Source organism: Lutjanus erythropterus, chromosome 13 (genome assembly GCF_056507025.1).
Source record: "Lutjanus erythropterus isolate fLutEry1 chromosome 13, fLutEry1.hap2, whole genome shotgun sequence".
NCBI lineage: Eukaryota > Metazoa > Chordata > Actinopteri > Lutjaniformes > Lutjanidae > Lutjanus > Lutjanus erythropterus.
In genome coordinates, this window is record NC_139329.1 from 35,633,398 (window position 1) to 35,653,023 (window position 19,626).

Genomic DNA, 19,626 nt, shown 5'->3' on the forward strand with positions numbered 1-19,626 from the left:
CGCCCTCTCCCAGTTTCCTGACAGTCCTCCTTTATTTCTCCCAGTTTCACAAATTTTACACCTTTTTAAAAATTGTATTTATTATCACAACAGCTACACTAATTCATTTCCTGTAATGCAAGTGATTTTTTATGAAAGAGACTCAAAATTATGGGAGGGAATAGTTTCTTTTATATTTTGGCACACATGTTTGCAATATAAAGCCTGGTTGGCTAAGGATTCCAAATGAAAAAAGAAAGCCAGATGTCAATTAGGTCTTAAAAAAAATGAAATTAAATTATTGTGCTTGTGTTTAATTAATTAATTAATTAATTAGGTAATTCTTCCAATTAATGCTTGATACAGTATTTGTAAAGATAAGAAAAATCTAATCCTGTGTTTGTTGAAACTCCAGCCAAAGTTTGGAGAAAACAATTGTTGACTGAGCTTTTAAATCCACCCTGAAGTCATCTCCCACCCTCTGTAGTGTGACTAACCTCAGTAATCCACGCAGAGTCACACCTCTAATGTCAGACAAGCCCCTTCAGTCAGATCATTTGGCTTAACCCCAGATTTGCGTGACCCATCAGCCTGCCTGGGTACAGGTTTATGCAGATATTTAATCTGTCTAAGATGTGCGTGTTCAAATATGGCCTCACTCTCAAGTACTCAAGCCAACAAGGCAGCTTGACAACACCTCTTCTAATATGATTAAGTCAGACTGGACTGCGGTGACCCTGGACAGGCAGGTTTAGTGGCACCTAAAGCAGCAGCTCACGTTCCAATGAGAACATCTGTAAAAGTCTTTAATTCAGGTGATCAAATTTATTCACGAGCAGCCGAACCAGCAAAACCTGTGCAAATGCACAAAACATTTATGTATTTTGAAAGTGAACAAAAATTCTACCGCTTTATGGTTTGACCAGTTTTGCAAGATCTAGAAATTCTTTTCATTTTCCCGACATTTCTACTCCTGTGTATTAACGCTGGCAGCAACATAAGTAAAGTGTAAGGAAAAGGTGAAGTTATCTCCTGCCATACAAAGTGCCTTAGCACCAGGATTTCACAGGCTTTTTGGGGATTGTTGCGGCCTAAAATGCCTGATTTCCTGGCAGCTTTTCAAGAAAAACTGTGATGCAAGTTACTTTTTTGATTATTTAGTCATTTGTTTGTGTAATTACTTAAAAATCAAAGACTGCTTGATCCAGAGAGAATGAAAACGCACTCTGTTCTGAGTCTTCTAAGAAACCTTCCTTTAAAAAGCCTCACATCAACAATGCACAAAACAAACAAACAAACAAACAAAAAACTGGCAAACTGTGCATTCCTTTCATGAGAAAAATAAAAAAAATGCTATGTGCTACATGAATTGTTGCTATGACAACATTGCAACTTCCTGGAGGGAGAAGAAATTAATATTGTTTAAAGAGTCTGACAGAATTTTTTCTACCTTGGTTTCTGATTGACAATAATTTGCACAATGTTCAGTATCTTTAAATATAACCACAATAAATAGTCACTGCTTTTTTTCCGCTGCTCTGCAATTTGTTGTTACATTTTACAAAGTCATCCAGTGGGCCAGATTCGACCCTCTGGTGGGCTTGTTGTGGCCCGTGAGCCATACATTTGACACCCCTGCTTTAATTATACTGGGGAAAAAGACAAGTGGAATAACAATATTGTAAACAATCCACATGAAAGGAATCGGCCTGGAGTATTTTAGCTAAATGACAAACACTGCAACAAAGTTGGGTCTTGTTAGGTTGAATGCTAATGTGCAGCTTTTGTCAGATATAAAAGAGGCTCTACAATCAGCGCTTTGATGTTTTCCAAAAGCAGCAGGTGATGACTAACAGAGCTCCAAAAAGGCCAGATCATCTGTGCTCACCTTAAAAAAAAAAAAAAAAAAGGTTACAGAGTTTATGATTTTTACCTCAAATACTGACGAACTGCAACGACAAAAGAGAACGAAGATCACAGGGTGATCTAACCGACAGAGATGTGACTGACATGCACAGTATACAAGAAGAGTGATGAACCGGTGCTAACTGGCACCCTGCCTAAAATGAACCAGCATCGTGGCAGCGCTTTCAGTGATGATTTAGTTATTTCAAAGTTGAAGTGTTTACATTATTATTCTCCTTGCTGTGTGCCAGGTAAAATGTATCTTTAAATCAATAAGGAGTAATAACGTTCCTCTGAGCCTGACAGAGCAGTTATAGTTGTGCGAAGTCTTCTTTAATAGCTTACGTGTCATATATAATATGGATTTAAAGTGCAGGCTTCATTACTGCAGAGCGTAGCGCAGTAAATTCCAATGCATCCGCGGGCCTCGATTAATTTACGCACTCATTCACTCCAGGATGCATCTTTGAATAGCGTTGACCTGCAGGGCCCATGGCCATCTGTGGCCCTTCTCCACCCCCCCCCCCCCCCCACACCCCCCCCACCCCCCCCCCTTGCAGAGTGAGAAAAACCCCAGCTGCTCTTTTGGCTGCGGCAGAACTCACCAGGAGGAGTATTTAAAAATCCCTAATCTATCACTCTGCCCAGCCAGCCCTGTCTCCGCTGGCTGGCTTAGAACCTACAACGATTTGCACTGTCCATTCCACGAGAGAGACATCGTTACTGCTTAGTTAATCTATCACACAGGGAGGGAGGGATACTGAGCGGCAGGGAGAGAAAGTCATCGGGATCATCCATAATGATTTGGAGATTTACCGGGATCATATGTAAACGACCCCTACGGTATCAAATGCCAAAGAAAGATTTCCCCTCCCGGGTTGCCACGGTCTTTTTCATCATTTTTATTATTATTTCATTACATCAGATTACCCCAGTGTCATTGGATCCCCTGCATCCTCTGCTGTAAATTGTATACCCGCTCGACATGGCACAATAGGCCTGGGAGGTAATCGGACATCCCACAGTGATAATAGAATTAGCAATAACTATTAAAAATGTCCATGGTGGCTGTGGTATTACTGAACACGGGCTGTGTGGCAGAGCAGCTTATACAAAAAAAGGGTTATTTTAATCGGCCTATTGAGATGAATGAGTGAATACATGGCAGGGATATTATAGAAATTAAAAGCATGTATTTTCATAAATTCACCCAGGCTGACAGTAATGTCCAGGAGAAAACATATCTCGCTCACAGGTTTATCGCTGCAGAATTCTCAATGGCGCTTTTAAGCACCGTGGTACTGACCCGAGGGCAATTTTGTTATCACCTCTGAGCAGCCACCATTGGTTGTCCAAGGTAACGAAGCATTTTCCTGCCTGTGTACCGAGATGCTCTACATTTCCTCCTTGGGTTTGATTTTAATAGAGGCAGCCTTTGGCATGCTGGTTTAGGTTCCCCGGTGAGCTAAGCTCAGCAGTGGCAGGCGGACTTTGTTTCACCCATCTGACATGTTCTGGGCTATTTCTTTCTCGAGAATGATTGTGATTCCCAACCACATTTCAGAAAATCAATGAGATCTGCTTGGGGGAGAGAAAGGGTAAAAGAACAGGGTCTGAATACATCAATCATCCCCCTTCAACCATTCTGATGCAACGCAACATACGAGAAAACATGGAGAGTCCAGAACATGAATGGATTGACGAGCTTCAGCCTGTCTGCGCAAAAGCGCTCACTTCTACAGCACAAAAGAAAATAAATAAGGTTCTCTGAGAATGAACATGTGACCCTATAGACATTATGGAGAGGTTCAGAACATAATACTGATGCCAAGCTAGAGACAGATGATGATTGATCTTGAGAAAAACACATGCCAGCATTTCAAAGTAGGTTAATGTCCACAAAATGAAAAGCTAATAGAAGCAGAACTATTATTATCTTCTATTTAACATTATCTTCTATTCAAATGTTGCCTCATTTAAGGAGCATTTCATCTCTCAAACAGATGGCTTTAATACACTGTATTGAACATGTACGTGTCAGACTTTTTGGTGAAGTGATAATGCTACGCTGAAGGAAAAAAAAAAAACAACCAGAAAACCCCTGTGTCTGCTTTGGGCTGAGAGATCTGGCTTAGAAAGCATTTCTCTATATTTCGGCAGTGCCACAGAATAAATTATATTCTCTATGTACACATTTTCTTTTAAATAACACACCACAAATGCTCAAATAGTGATCTTTTTAAAATAATAAGTCCGTTAGCTCGATGCTAACACTTTATGGGAATTCCACTCACGGAAATTAGCATTGCAATTCTGGTAATAAACTTCACCTGCTTAAAAGAGCAATATGTAGCAACTGTGCATGCAAAAATAGTATAGCAGATGAAATAGCGAGCTGGAGCCTTGAACTACATCATCAGTTCTCATCCAATCATGATATTAATACTTTGTCCAGCCCCATGCCTGCTGAGATGTGATGAAGAAGTTATGATCACAAATAAATGTGCAAATAACTTTCAAAAGCCTTCTTTACTCTGCTGCAGTCTTGCAGCCTGGTCTTATATCCCAGTCTAGTCATCTGAATAACACCTTCCCTGTTTCCCTGCACCCCTTTTGTCTTTCATATGACACTGTCTGTGGTCAAAAGGGGAAAAGTCTGGTTAATTGGTGGTCACGTAAGGAATCTATTTCTGCCAGGTAGCCTCACACTTCAAAGCATCTGTCTGGAAAAAAAAATGAGCGCATTTGAGGTTTTGAGCCCTGTGTTCTCGACAAAACATGGGAAAAAATGCCAATTAATCCCACCAGGCTCTGGGAGTTGGGACTTCTCATTAAACACCTGTTTGAACAATATTAGGCGGATTCAGTATCAGACTGGCAGGAGCTCTTCCGCAGCACAATGAATCACCCCATCATGAATGCATTATGAAGACGAAGAGGGCTCTGCTGGGGTTTTAGAGCCGGTGTCTTTGTAATTAGGCCAACTCCAAGCTTAGTCGGTTTACTCAATAGGGCATATTTATCTTCATAATCCTCTCCTTTCAATATATAATACATTTGATAATGCTGCCACAACTTTGATAATAATGACATAAACATGCTTTAATAATTTCATGTATAGAAATCTGTTTTTTGTTGTTTTCAGGTAGAAAAAATAACTTGGTTGAGAGATTAGTTCAATGGGGTGAGGGAGGGTTGATTATGACAAGGATAGCAAGCCCATGCTAATGAGCTCTGAGTAAAGAAACGGATGTCTACACACAACTGACTGCTGTAATGTCTAAGAATAGATGTCACACATGCAGCTGTAGAATCTGAAGAGGTAATACAGCGGGTGTAGTAAAGTGTGAAATATGTGTTTAGATGCACTCTGTAGAGTCTTTCCTCCTTCAAGCTGACAGAAGATCGAGTAGTTTTTAAGTCATACTTGAAGAGTATTTTTGTCACGCGCTCCTGAGCAGCCGCTGATCAATTACACAAACGGATTTTTAGATTTTACAGCACGAGAATTTATGTAAAATGTGATTGCTTATCTGTATGCATGCAGAGTTGATGAGTATATTTAATTCTAGCGAGAAAAGTAAGAATTTGAATAGGTAATTAATTATATCTGCATGCAAACTAGCTAACTAATCAACATGCATCCAATCATCTTAAAGTGTTTGTAAAGCAATAATAAATTCTGAGTTTGTCACACCGCAGAAACATGCTATTAACCACCCAGGCAAATTTGAATAGTTAGAAAAATCACTGAGTATATGAATTAGGCTTCAAAAGCAGATTTTTTTGGCTCAAAAACGCTGGAGGTGTGTCCACTAAGGGTGCCAGGGGGATAATAACAGCTGAGGAGTAACTCTAATCCTAACCTTGTGCTGCATGCATGCAGAAAATTACATGACACCTCTGATTTTGAACCTGCTCTGGGCAAGTTCAATGAATTTCTCTCCCTCCACCTTCTCCGTCTCCGTGCCTCTATGTCTTTCTCTCTCTTAGACTTAAACTTGTGTCTGTGAGATGGGAGGTTGACAGCAGGGGAGGGAGATATAGTCAGTTTGGCCCCATTTACCAGTAACTGTGGATTATCCGTACGGGTTCAATTACAGTCCCCAACAGGCCCGTACACAGACGACTGAGGACCCCACAGACAGCTATTTGTTTCTACTAAAATCTGGCCGCATGGAAATGTCCATCACAGCAAATTAGGGGTACGCAGATGTGTGCACAGAGCATGTGTACACCCTCTGATGAAATTTACATCACATGGAAGTAGAGGAGCAGAATATGGTAAATATATATCTATCTATATCTATCTATATATCTATATACACATACATATATATATATATATTGCAATTACTTTGACTGTGATTGGGAAATGCGATACTATTAATGGAAAAGACTGTGATTATGTAATATTTGTTGTGGTCTGTACCAAACAAACATGTTTTCTTTCATCTGGACAACAAGATGTGTAGACCAGGGCGTCTCTGCAGCACTACAGTACCTCATTATACTGCTGTTTTCTCATGTTTTTTTCTTTTTCAAAAAACTGCAATCTGGATATGCACTTCACCATATTGCAATTTCAATAATATTGCAGTTAACCCCGTGGACCCTCACACACCAGTTCAATTCAAAATAATTCATACAGCACATTTATAAACAGCTGACCAAAGTGTTGTATGATCAAATAATGCAAAAAAACAAACAAACAAACAAACAAAAAAAAAACTACAGAAACAACACAATACAAACAGCAGAAATGTATAACTATAAAAACCACAAAACCAGAAGCCAAAGATTGAAAATGTGTCTCTTTTGTGCTTCAGCCAACGTTGTGAGACCACCGGGAGCAGATTGGCTGACCATGATGGGATGTATGGTTCTAATAGGTCAGAGAGATGTGTTGGAGGTAGCCCGTGTAATGATTTGAATGTAAACAGTAAAGTCACAACACCGATCCTAAAACGTACTGGGAGACCAGTGTGTGGAAAGTGCGCTAACGTCTGTGTTTACCTGTTTTAATCCCAGCTGTTTATTTAAGCTCATAACCCAGCAGAGGCAGAAGCTAGTGGTGATCCTCAGCTCCCCATCAACGTGGCTCTGCACAAAATCAGTCCACCTATTCTTCATCCTTTCATTCTCCAGAAATTTCATAAAGAGGCCGTGATGTTCTGTAAATTCTGGCATCCAGGGAAAATACATTTATGGGAAGAAGGTATAGCTAGCTAGCAAAGGCATAACTAGCTAGCTGGCTAGCTAGCAAACTGTAGGCTGGAACTAGCAATTGAGCAAAATAACCACTAATGCTAATCCACATTTATTTTTTATATTGTGTTCTTCTCATGTTTTTAGCAATTATTTTCCAACAAATATAATGTGCGTAGAAACAAATCTCTAAATTTCCCCAACACAGACTTTAAATTTGAAACTAGGAGAATAACGTTGGCATCAACAAACTACACTGATTCCCACTTAAAACCACCCTTCCCATGTGGTTCTTGCCATGAACGGGTTGTGGTACAGTATAGATTCATTACGAAAGCAAGGAGTGCGTGTTGTGTAAACGGGCATGAGCTGGTAATTGCGAGCGATTCCCAAAAGTTCTTTGTGCTTTATTTTCAGCATCAGCACATTATTTCCTAATTATCTTGCTGCACACTTTGTGTAGTATTTGGACAGGCATTTGTCTGCAGGCAGCAGCATTGCAGTCGGTGTTTTCTCTTTGTGTGTGTACCTGCAGGCGAGGCCTCACTGGAGATCTGGCAGTGAGCGAGTGCATATGTGGTGAGTCATCCTCACACTGGCTCCGATGACACACTGCTGCACGTGCTCGAGCACACGGTGGGTTACACTTGACTACAGGCGATAAGAGGGATCCGGTGATCTTTAATCATGTAGTCAGTGTCGCGCCCCTCCATGTATACATGCTTCACTTCTTAAAAGTTCAGAACCTAGAGTGTAAAGTAGTACGTGTGTAAGCTACTTAAAGGATATTTCCATTTAATTAGACTTACTACTTTTACTTCATTGTATTTTTGCAGAAAAAAATCACTTTGTTTGCACTTTGTTCTCCGCTACGTTTATCTGGCAGACATGCTCTAGTGTGATGTTTTGCGCCATAAGGTTTTAAGGGCAGCGCAGTGGCTCAGTGGTTACTACTGTCGCTTCACATCAGGAAGGACCGGCGGCCTTTCTCTGTGGAGTTTATATGTTCTCCTCGTCTCTGTCTCCTGCAGGCGTTCCGGTTTCCTCCCACAGTCCAACGACATACAGGTTAGGTGTCCTGGAAACTCTAAATCGCCCGTAGGCGTGAATGTGAATGTGTTTGTCTGTTTATATGTGTTAGCCTTGTGACAGACTGGCAGCCAGTCCAAGCTGTACCCTGCCTCTCGCCCACTGCATGCTGGGAGAGTGTCCAGCCCTTTGCGGCTGCGAACAAGATAAATGGTAATAGAGAATGAATGAATGCATGGATGGTTGCAAAACTTAGATGATTAGCTCGTAAAACATGATGCATTGTTAAACTAGCCAGCGACATATGGAGTTGTTAAGCCAGCTGCAACATGAAGATAGCTGTGGCAGGTTAAAGCTGTGATTTCACACCATGTGATTATCTCATGCTCATGCAGTGTGCAGATGTGTATCCCAGAGGAGGCTAAAAGGGTGCAGCGACCACTGTGCTACTATAATGTAACAAAGGAAGCATTCACTGTAAATAATAAATAAATAAGTAAAATACAGGAATGTAGTGGAGTCAACTAATCTTTTCTTATTAACTTAACTTAAATCTTTTATTTATTCAAGTTAATTAAACTTAAAATGTCTTACATGTATTTTCAGAACACTTCAGAACCTAAAAATAAATGAATTCTTTTAACTTGAAGTGATTTGACTTAAAATAAGTTGAATAAATGTACTGTAGAGGGTTCAGTTAACTCATTAAATTAAGTTTCTAAAGAAACATGATCAGCATATTAAACTACCCAGCATGCATTGTATAAGAGTTAAAACTTTCCTGAGACCCTAGTTTTTATGGATTAAAAGAAACACATATAATGAAAACTCGCTACATTAATTAATGCATAGTCAAGCTACTACAAGGAGTTTTTAACTGGTTATGAAACCACCTCAGTTTAATACTGATGCCTCAGTATGACCTACATAAGCAAACAAGGATCATCCGCAGGAAGATGCATAGTTTTTCTTAAAGCCTGCCACTGGGTTGGCTTTGACAGCAGAACTTTAACTGCAGCCTTGTGATGTATACAGTGCCTCTGAAATATTTTAAATTCAAATATAAATCTTTGAATAGAAATCGGTGATAAATTAGGGAGACATTCACACTTTCAGTACAAATACTTTCAAAGAGACAGAGCCTCCCGGCCACCCCTGAGCAAGCTCTAAGCAAAAAACAAAAAAACAAAAAAACAAAAACAAAAAACAAACAAAGAAAGAAAAAAACATCAATGCAGAGGTCTCATAAGTTGATATCACTCTAAAAACAGTTCTGTTTTCTTCCTTTCCTCTCAGTTAGACTGCTCTAATCAATAGGCCACCGCTGTTTGATGTCTAGGTCTTTGGCAGGCACTGCTGTACAGTCAACACGAGTAGAGTTATTTCAAAAATAGCCTTGGCAGAATATTCAGCACTTGAAAAAGCACGTCCTCATTTAACAAACTGAATGATATTGTTCTGTGAAGATGTTGATGGCCTCTTGCTAGGTCATGTGTTGTATTTCTGCAGCCTGTTGTGGCTGAAAAACAGATGAGTGTTATTAGGAAGCAATACATACATTTCACACACAGGATGCTTGGTGTTTGACAGCACAGCATCGTGGTCTATATTAAGACAACATATTACTGCAAAGTGTTTGGTATTTTTAGGGAATATGGAACCATGGGTACATCAGCAGAACTGACCTCAGCCCACGTTTCAGGAAGCTTTTTATTACACTTATACTAGAATAACAGAATATATGTCACACGGTGAATGGGCTTGAAAGCTTTTTTGTTGCACTGTGTTGACTGTGTTTCCTGTAAGCTGGGGTAGGTAGTTTATTTTTGGCATCACTGAGCAAAAGCTCTATAATATCCATTCAACATAATGTTATTCAAGTTATCTGAGAGAAAAGGAGACTTCAGCTCCTCCGTTCTTTGTCCAAAAGTGATTCTAGAGAAAGATAATTGATGGTTGAGTCTCATTCAGGTCATCAATTACAATTCAGGAATGAGACTAAACACTCAAGTGTCTTAGGGCAGGGTCACACTAGAGCATGACCTGGGACTTTCACTCCCGTCCCGTCCCATTCACCCAAAATTACTCCTGTCCCGTCCCATTCCCACCAATCCACAGTCAAGTGCCTGCAAAAAACCGACCTATCCTTGTTATGATTCCCGCTCCCACCCACTTTTGTTCACTTTTTCTTCTGTCCCGTCGCAGTCCTGTGATCAGTATTGAAAATTGACTCCCATCCCACGTAAATTCCACCAAACATGTCAGCCTTTGGCTTGACTAGACTGGGGTTGACATAAACCTATCTTAAGCAAAACCTAGCCAGAAAAACGTGAAATGTGTTGAAAAATGCGTGCAGCTTATTCTGACTGATATGTCCATTTATTGTTAGGCGACATCCCCCAGTGATCGTAATAAGTGTGATAGGAGATAGTTTGGATGGATGGATGGATAGCCTCAACAAACCCAGAACTTTCACCCAAGACTCCAGGCTTCATGTCTTGTGTGAAACAAAACTAAACATAGTTATTTAAAATTTTGAGTAACTTAAATTTCATTATAGATTGTCCATTGCGTCACTGCTGTTGTGAGTGATGTTGCTTGCGTCACGTGACATTTTAACCCAAACCACGATCACTGTGTAAACCTAAGTAGTTTTTGTGCCTAAATCTAATGAAACCGTGACTGTTTTACACACCTGTAATGTCACAAGATGAGGATGAGAGGATGAGAGGATGTGTTGCCATCTTTGGTTTTAGATGGATTGCATAAAAAATAAACTACCTACACCAGCTTTAAAGGGATAATTTGGGGGGTTTTGAAGTGGGGTTGCTCCAGTAGATGGTGGTTGGCAGACCCCAAGTTTGGAGAAGCAAAGCAAAGTTTTTGTGTTATTGTGTGACCTGTGTTTTATATTGTTACTTGAGATTCACAGCAGAACATTGCTCGGCTTTCCTGCCAGTACTCTTGTCTACTTCTCCAAACTGTGGTTGTGCCAACCACCAGTATGGATAAGTGCTTTGTACAAATTCACCTCAAAAATCCCCAACTCTAATATCATGAGGCCTCCAGAAGACACTAAACATCATGGCTTGTGCATCAGTGTCTGGGATGAATGATAAAGTGCAATTTGTTCATCAGGCTCACAATCCGGCCAATCAATATACTGCATAAATTTGATTTAGAATAAGAAAAAAAGATAAATTGACTTGAAACTGTAAATCCTGCTGGTTCCCACTATTACATTTGGCCCAGTCATACCCTGTTTGCTGTATTCGCGTCACACTATAAGCACCTATACAGCTTTACTCATGTTATTTATGTCATGTTATGCAAAGCCACAGCAGGCTGCGTCAGGACAAATGTGACTTTCTCACACATACAAGCAAACACGACACATACGAATGGGACAGACTGGGAGTGAGGTTAGGGTGATGGCATATAACGATACATCTCATTATCTTTCTACATCTCATTATTTTTTTTTTTAAATTCATCGCATTAGCATTGCATTACCATTAAAGCTGTGCTGGCAATGTTGGCTGCGATGAAAGGAAGGGTTAGCTTGCCAGACTCTGGGAACAGTACGATGTCATGTTGGTTTGCATAGTCACTGGCAGTGCAAGCTAGGATGAGATGTTTTATGCAAGTGGTCCCAGATTTAAGCATCCATTATTTGATATTTATATGTCTTGAGTTCAGCAGTGCACATGTAGTTGGGGTGCAGAGAATCACAAAAACCAAGAGGAGCTTTTTTTTCATGGTGAATGCTGAACTACTAATCAGATATTGCATTTAAGAGTTCTGTAAGCCAATTAAAATATATTTTATGTTTGCCATGTGCAGACCTCTATCTGTTGAATTAATTTCTATCAAAGCTTTAAAAGAAAAGTTCAGTTTCGAAAGTTAAATTCAGGTCCAGTGCAGCAAATGTGATGGTCAGTGATGCCCCACAACTTATGTATGTTTGTCTAATTTAAGGATGTTCAGTTGAACATTAGTGTTTTTTTGGAGTATGTTGATAAAACCTCAGCGTTTTTATTCATCATGCATCTTGGCACATGTTGAACCTTCATCTAAGAATTTTCCCGCCTTGAGTCATATCAGGGTTTTATCACCATGAGTGATTGATCTGTGTGGTGAAATTAATAATGATATATGGATGTATGACAAAACTATGCATGCACAAATTAGTAAACACTAAAATTAGTAAACACACTTTCTAATTAGACTTTAAATGAATTAGAAATTAGCAAACACACTTTTTGACAAAATGAAAATTCTTAAAATGGCCTGTTATACTAATTACAAATTATGTAGTTTCAAAACTTTTACATTTTGAATTATCAGTCATGCCATTTTTTTTTTTTTACACAACAGTTAGTTAGACCTTCCATGAGTTCTGATATAGAGTATAACAGCACTAGAACTTTTACTACGTGTATAACTCAACTTTACAGGTGTTTTAATAACTGTTACAAACCTTACATTACAGGTTTACAGTAACTGACTCTGGCTTACTGGCAGTTTGGTATTATGAGACTATCAGTATTAAGCCTGTTTTTCCTGCCACCTGCTTTAATGGCTGATAAGAGAGACTTAAGTTTCACAGCGCCATGTTAAACGAATTAGTAAATACACAAAGAAATCTTAATCTCTTGTCACTTATTACTGTTAATTAATAAATGCCCCAATTGTATAAAAGCAATGTCACACTGGAGGTTCACACTTGGTGATGTCAGTTGGTTTCTTGGCTGTTGGTCTGTCCAGCACTGGACTTTGACTACAGCATCTGGTTGTTTGCATCCTGAGTACCAGCTGCGGTTACGTAACAATAAAGACACTCTGACTATAGAAAAGATTCACATTGTTGTCATTATGAGTGGATGTTGTACTGCAAGATTGAATATTGTGCAACCAACAAATGAAACATTATCAGTGAACCTTTTACTGATACATTCAGTATCAACATTTTCATGACTTGACAGGTAATAATAACAGTTCCTCATTATGATAGCCTATTTTTACACAGCATTATGTTCCTGTCAAAACATATTTGCTGTTGCATATTAGTTATATATAAATGCAATTTCCAGGAGATGTTTCTGGAACTATCCTCTAGAAAAATGGCAACCTAGCACAAAATGAGGTTATATGCAGATTATAGCAGATACATCATTTTGTTTCTCCAGGCTTCCTCAAGGGCAAACTGTACATTTATCTCTTTTAGCAAACTCATCAGTATGTTGTTTGTTCTATCCAACACTTTGATATTTTTCCAGTGTAAACAAAATTGCATGCTGCGGAGTGTGTGTGGTATTCAAACTCTGAGATTTAAAGTTGTGAGGGACTGAAATCACACAGCTCTTCACTGGACTTTGTTGTTAAAAAATAAGAAATTTCAAGAACTTGTTTTGAACTTGTTCTCGTCGAGGATTGGAAGGACCTCCTTCGAAAAAATCAACAACTTTTTTTTTAGTTTTAATTCAGAAAAATATTTAAAGAAACTTTTTTTTTTTAATTAGAAAAAGGCTATGTCGGTTGTAGGACCCCTGATAACCTGCTGGGAAATCCCAAAGGATTATGGTAGCTCCCGAGCTCTCCGTAATCCTGGCAGAGATGGGATTGCAGTCCTATAGTAGTTTAAAGTTATTGATAAATTTACTCTTGCTTCTTAAAGTCAATAAATGTATCAGTGTGAGACTTACAGAACTGACGTATTTAAGAAATAGGAGCCTCCATCTTAGAAATCTTATCCCAACTGGAATCTCAAAACTCCACTGTGATATTTCCCAGCCATCAGTCAGAATTTCTAACTTTTCGCCCGTATCTGGAAGGCACCAAAATCCCATCCTACCTCTCTGCCCCTGTTGCACTCTACATCCTCTGAACCCTCTTCGTTCCCAGGACACAGGGGATGCCGGGATTCTCGGGATTAAAAAACACAGCGGGTGGGTGAGCCGCTCTGCGATGAACAATCTGCCTTTTCACGTCAAGGAAGCTGAATCAGTTTCCTTTTTGAAGGCTCAGCTTAAGAATTTTTTTTCCCTCCTCTTTGCACTCCAATCGTTCTCTAAACCTTTATTTAACCAGGAAAAGTCAACTGAGTAGGCATTCTCCAGCAACCGCCTCCTTCATATTCATGTAGCTCCTCATTGCAGAGGCTTGAGTGCACAGTCTTACTGAGAATTCAGTTCTTTGCTCAAGGGCCAGACAGTAGTGGTGGGAAGAAGGGAAAATGTTACGTATTTACTTTACATATTTTTCATTTAGATATGCTCTGAACTCCCAAGAACCTTCCATTTCTGTTATTTCTGTGTTTCTAAACTAGGGGTCCTGGTCCAGTGTTGGTCTGCCGGTGATTCCACTACTGAGAGTAAAACATTTATGAGACTGTTAATGGATTGTCATAATATTTCATAAAGGCATTCATGCTGGACAGAGAATAGAGTCTGCTGACTTTGGTGTGGCCCTGGCTTTTCATTGAACACCACTGAGGTTTTTGTGATTTTTTTTTTTTTTTTAGTGAAATCGGTTGACAACTATGCAATAGAGTGCCATTTTATTTGGTACAGATACAGTCTTGGCATCATGGGAGGGCACTGGAGGGGCAATTCCTGTCCAAATGATCTTTTGTTGAGCCTCAAAATTCCCAAAATCCATTATATTATAATACACATTAAATGTGATAAGCATTTATGGATAAATAATAAAAAATGCAAACAAATTCATACATTAAACTCATTGTTAATATTTTATTAATGTACAATGCTGGTTAACTGTTGCATCTATGTTACCTAGCCATCTACCACTTGGTGAAGACGGTATGTTAAAAAACATCTGAATTATTCAGATTTTAACTTGTAGTTGACAAGATGGGACAGATCTCATAAAACCAGCACAGTATGACATCCATAAGGTTGGATGAAGACTGTGTCAGAATAAGCTGGCATATAATAACAACATGACCACATCTGTCAGTCATCATGTTCAGGACAGGCGTGTGGACGTTAACCTGCAAGGAGAACATGCTGCTGCAGCCAGCACTGATAACGTCAACCACACTCATTATTTATGAGAGGGGTGGTAGCGCTAAATGGAGAACTGGGTGATACAATCACTTTTTGGTACAACACATACCCAGGAGGAAAATTAACTGAAGACTAGTGTGATGCACAAACGCCTCAAGGCACTTGAGCCGACCAAAATTATTGACTGGATGATATCAGGGATAATTTCAGAGGAAAATTTGCATTGCATAAAGTAAGACTACTAATGATTAATGTAAACTTCTAAAGTCCTCCTGTGTTTGATGTATATGTGACACTTCAGTTGTTGTGAACTGTTTAGGCTTTGTGTTTGAGGTAGCTTCAGGTTTCGTTTTATTTGTGATTAAGAGCAGTGTATCTGGAGTATTTTGCTAATGAGCTGTTGGCTTTAATTGAGTGCACCTGCACTTTAAATCATGTGTGGTTAATATATGGGTGAATTTATTGTGCTGTTGGTGTTGAGTGTTTCTGTCTGTTGATTGGGGTGTGAATGTATGTGTAGTCTAACTCCCTCTGTGCTGTTTGTTTGCTGCATTAGCTGGATGTTAGCATCCTAATTTTGTGTCAGAGCTGGGATTGTCACTGGTAACTTTTACAGCATTTTTTTACCCGCAGATGCCGTTATTTCATCACAGCAGTGACTGCAAGTTATGCATGCATGCATGCCTACCTTGTAAAAACAGGAGAGGCCACTAGGGCTGGAATTAGCAACTGTTTTGACAGTCAATAGGTCATTGATTATTAAAACAATGAGTCAACTAGTTGCCCAGATGTTTTGAAATTTCTCACCCTATTTTGTGAGGGACAGAGACACTGAGAGGGTTGTGTGTGGAAGGCAACCCCGGTACAAATATTGCGAGAGTTTTGCAGATTCAAAGTTCACTTCTAGACATGACTGAGAGAGAGGAGCAAACTCTAGAAATAGAAAATAGATCTGTGGTTTCCCATGTTTTAATTGCGTCAATTCACAAACACCAAAAAACTGATATTCATGCCTCATTTTTACTCTTGATTCTGTAATTCTGCACACAAAGACAAAGTTGTCTTAGGTTTTAACTATAAGCTAGCTAGCATGCTATCTTACTGAGGAGAGTTGGAATCCATGTTGACCACATGTCCAACTTGCCCCCCCTTCCAATTTTTCATACATTATCAATGTGCTCCCATTATAAACAAGGTCCGCCTTACAAATCTAGCAGGTGATCCTTTTCTTTGCCGTATTGAGGGTGCAATGAGGGAGACTCATTACTTCCATCAGCTCTAGAAAAACGATGTTTAGTTCAGCTCCACAGCGTAATAACCACTAGTAATGACGTAACCATGAATTGTCAGCAATTAATTTTGCTTGCAGCCAATTTTGTCACAGATTTTTGGTGACTGTGTCAGTTGTTGCATCCCTAGTGCCCACCCAAAAAGTCCTGTGCCCTCTTACTGATAATTGTCTGGTGCTGCCATTGCACAGACGTACACGTCATCCTCAGGGATTTATTGTAATAAGTTTGATCCTTAAGTTAAAAAAAAAACAAAGCACATCAAGAAGCAATCTTCAAAACTCTTAACACTTAAAGCCCATAAATCCTCATTTTAGGGCATGTGTTTGTACAAACAACAAGTTTAAAAAAACCCTTCTGACTCCCTCTTGATTTAGTTATTTTTCACCAGCACAACAACATCATCATGAATTCAGTCTGATATTGAAAGAGCATATGTGTGGACTTGTGTACATGCATATATTGATGTTTTCCCCATGAGATAAAGACGTGAGAAAGTGGTTTCCAATAAAAGTGCTTCCTGGTCACTTCAAGCTGAGCACATTAGACCTAGCTTGTTGCTATGACTACCGCCGGGATGAATTCCTGTCGTGAATCAGAGCTCGGCCGACTCTTCCACACACAGACAGGCAGGTTGAACTCTAATTTCCCCTAGCATGTTCGACAGGACTGGATGCAAAAATAACACCAACCCTAGTGGTCCATATGGCTGGTTCTGGGAGGACCAGCTGCTCGGGGCTTTCAAGGCCATAATCTTTATTTCACACCCTCAGTGAGCCATTTTAATTTCTGATGAGGGACCACTGGTGTGGAGGAAAAAGGAGGACAATGAGCGTGAAGAGTGAACCACCTGTGTGCATCTACACTTTGTATTCCTGCAATCAGAATGCCTAAAATGCTGTTTTTTAATCAAACAAAACACATGACTGATCATATTTCTTAAATTTTTTTTTAGGCGTATGTTCACAAGACTCTGGATCAGATACGTGTATGTGAACAGTTCTTCAAATCCACACGGCAGCAAAGCCTTTCACCTGTGATTTTATCCGTGCAAAGCTTCCTATGAACAGGAAACAAATTTTGTTCATACCAAAGCCCTCTCTGGGCTGCATTAGTATTACCAGGGAGGGCTGGTAATTTGATTTTGCTTATGCAAATTGGAAATTTCAGTCAGTCATCCAGGCAGTAAAATAATTTATAAGGAACTCTGGCAATTCAGGAACAGAGCCGTGTGTTGTGTATCATGCAATATCCTCCACAGTAGAGCAAAATCGGAAGAAAACTTTCTTTAACTGGCTCTACATAAAAGTTATGTTAGTTTAACTCATCAATACTGCCCCTGCAATTCAGACAATTGTGTGAAATACTTTAGTCATTCGAAAATGGGATTAAAATGGCCCCAGCTGGTCCAAAGTAACTCAAAAATTCCAGCTGAGTCTATTATTCATTCGCAAGTTTGACCTCGGTGGCAAGAGAGAGTCTGATTCTTCTGTATTAAATAAAACTCACATAGAAGAAAGAGTGAGGTGAAAATTACTTATTACTGAATATCTAATTGGAATTTATACCACCTATAGGCAAAGCTGGATACATATCATTGGTCTGTGAAAAACGGGAAATTAATTTTGCTCGTGTTTCACGCCCACTTTAGGATCAGTGGTCCCCAGCAGACGGTCCAGTCCAACTTCAAACCAGACCTTTAAAGTCTGAGGTGAAGCTCAACCTCAACATTACACTCCTCTATCCAGTAAAAGACCCCACACAGCCAGGGAGGATGAGTTATGCTGAGACAGTGAAAGCAGCAGCTGCATGTAAGGCCTCTGTGGAATTCAACATTATGCCGAGTTTGCATTTCTGATTAAGTCAAAGGATGTAACCACTTATAGTCTCCAAATGATCTCCTCGCATGAAGAGGATTCCTCCTTGTGCTAGAAGCATGGCTATAGGATTGAAAAGTCAGTTGGCTGGTCCACCACTTTGGTCCAGACTGAAATATTTTAACAACTATTTGATGTATCGTCATGAAAATTTGACTTTAATTTTCTCCAGAGAATGAATCCAGTTGACTTTAATGATTCGCTGACTTTTCGTCCAGCACCATCAGACGACTGGCACTTTTGGCTGTGGAATAACTTGTCTGAATACATTTTTCACTATGATATATTTCCATAGAGGGAATAATTTAGTTCATGACCAAATACCACCATAAATATTCACAAAGAGAGGTGAAGTCCCTCCCATGGGACCTTACTTTCGTACAAATATGAGCGGTATTCGGTAGTGAGACACAAATAAGTTCTTCAATCCCAGTTGAATTGTGTCACAAACTACACAATTGTCAATTTAAAAGATAATGTAAAAAGATTTAAAAAGAAAGCTTGCCCAGCTCAGCTTGTCCTAGAGTAATGGATTACATGTAATGGGATTATGCAATTAGGATGCAAAAAAGGTAAGTGTATTCCATTACAGTTAGAAAAAAATAAGTAAAATGTAAAATGAGGATTAGTAGCAAGATTACAATTTTAAAATGCATTTTAAAATAAAGAATAATTTACTACCGGGACTCTTCACAAGTCTCACAACGCCACTCTGGTCTGAGTGAAACCAACTAATCTTGCTGTCAAATCATTTTCTCTTGAAAGAAATGCTTTCACTATTTGTCTCAATATCCAATTTAAAGAAACTTTTAACAAGTAAAACCGCTAACATTAGCTACACAGACCAAATGTTAACTTTAGCAACATATACAAACTAGTAAAACTTAAAGGTAATCAAAAAGTAACAGGAAGTAATCAAGTTATATTACTTAAATATTGTGTTGCTTGGATGACAACATTTTTTACAAGTAATTAGTTCTTGTATTGGAATAAATTTTATAGTAACCCTCCCATCCCTGGTCATAGTTTAGTTCTGGAGGGTTGTGTGTAATTTGTGACACTGTTCAACTGGGATAGAAAAATTATTTCCCTCTTCACTGACTACTGAACATTTATTTTCCAAAGTAAGGTCCCATGGTGGTCCACTGGGACAGGAAAGACTTTTTCTTTTGTTTTTTTCGCTTTTTTAAAAAAGTATATACATATTTTCAGGGTGTCAACCCTTGAGCAGTGGCTGTGTAGCCTCCAGCCCGAGAGGGACAACTTTCAGTGGTCTGTTTAAAAGCAGCAGCCAACAAATCCTGCATAGTA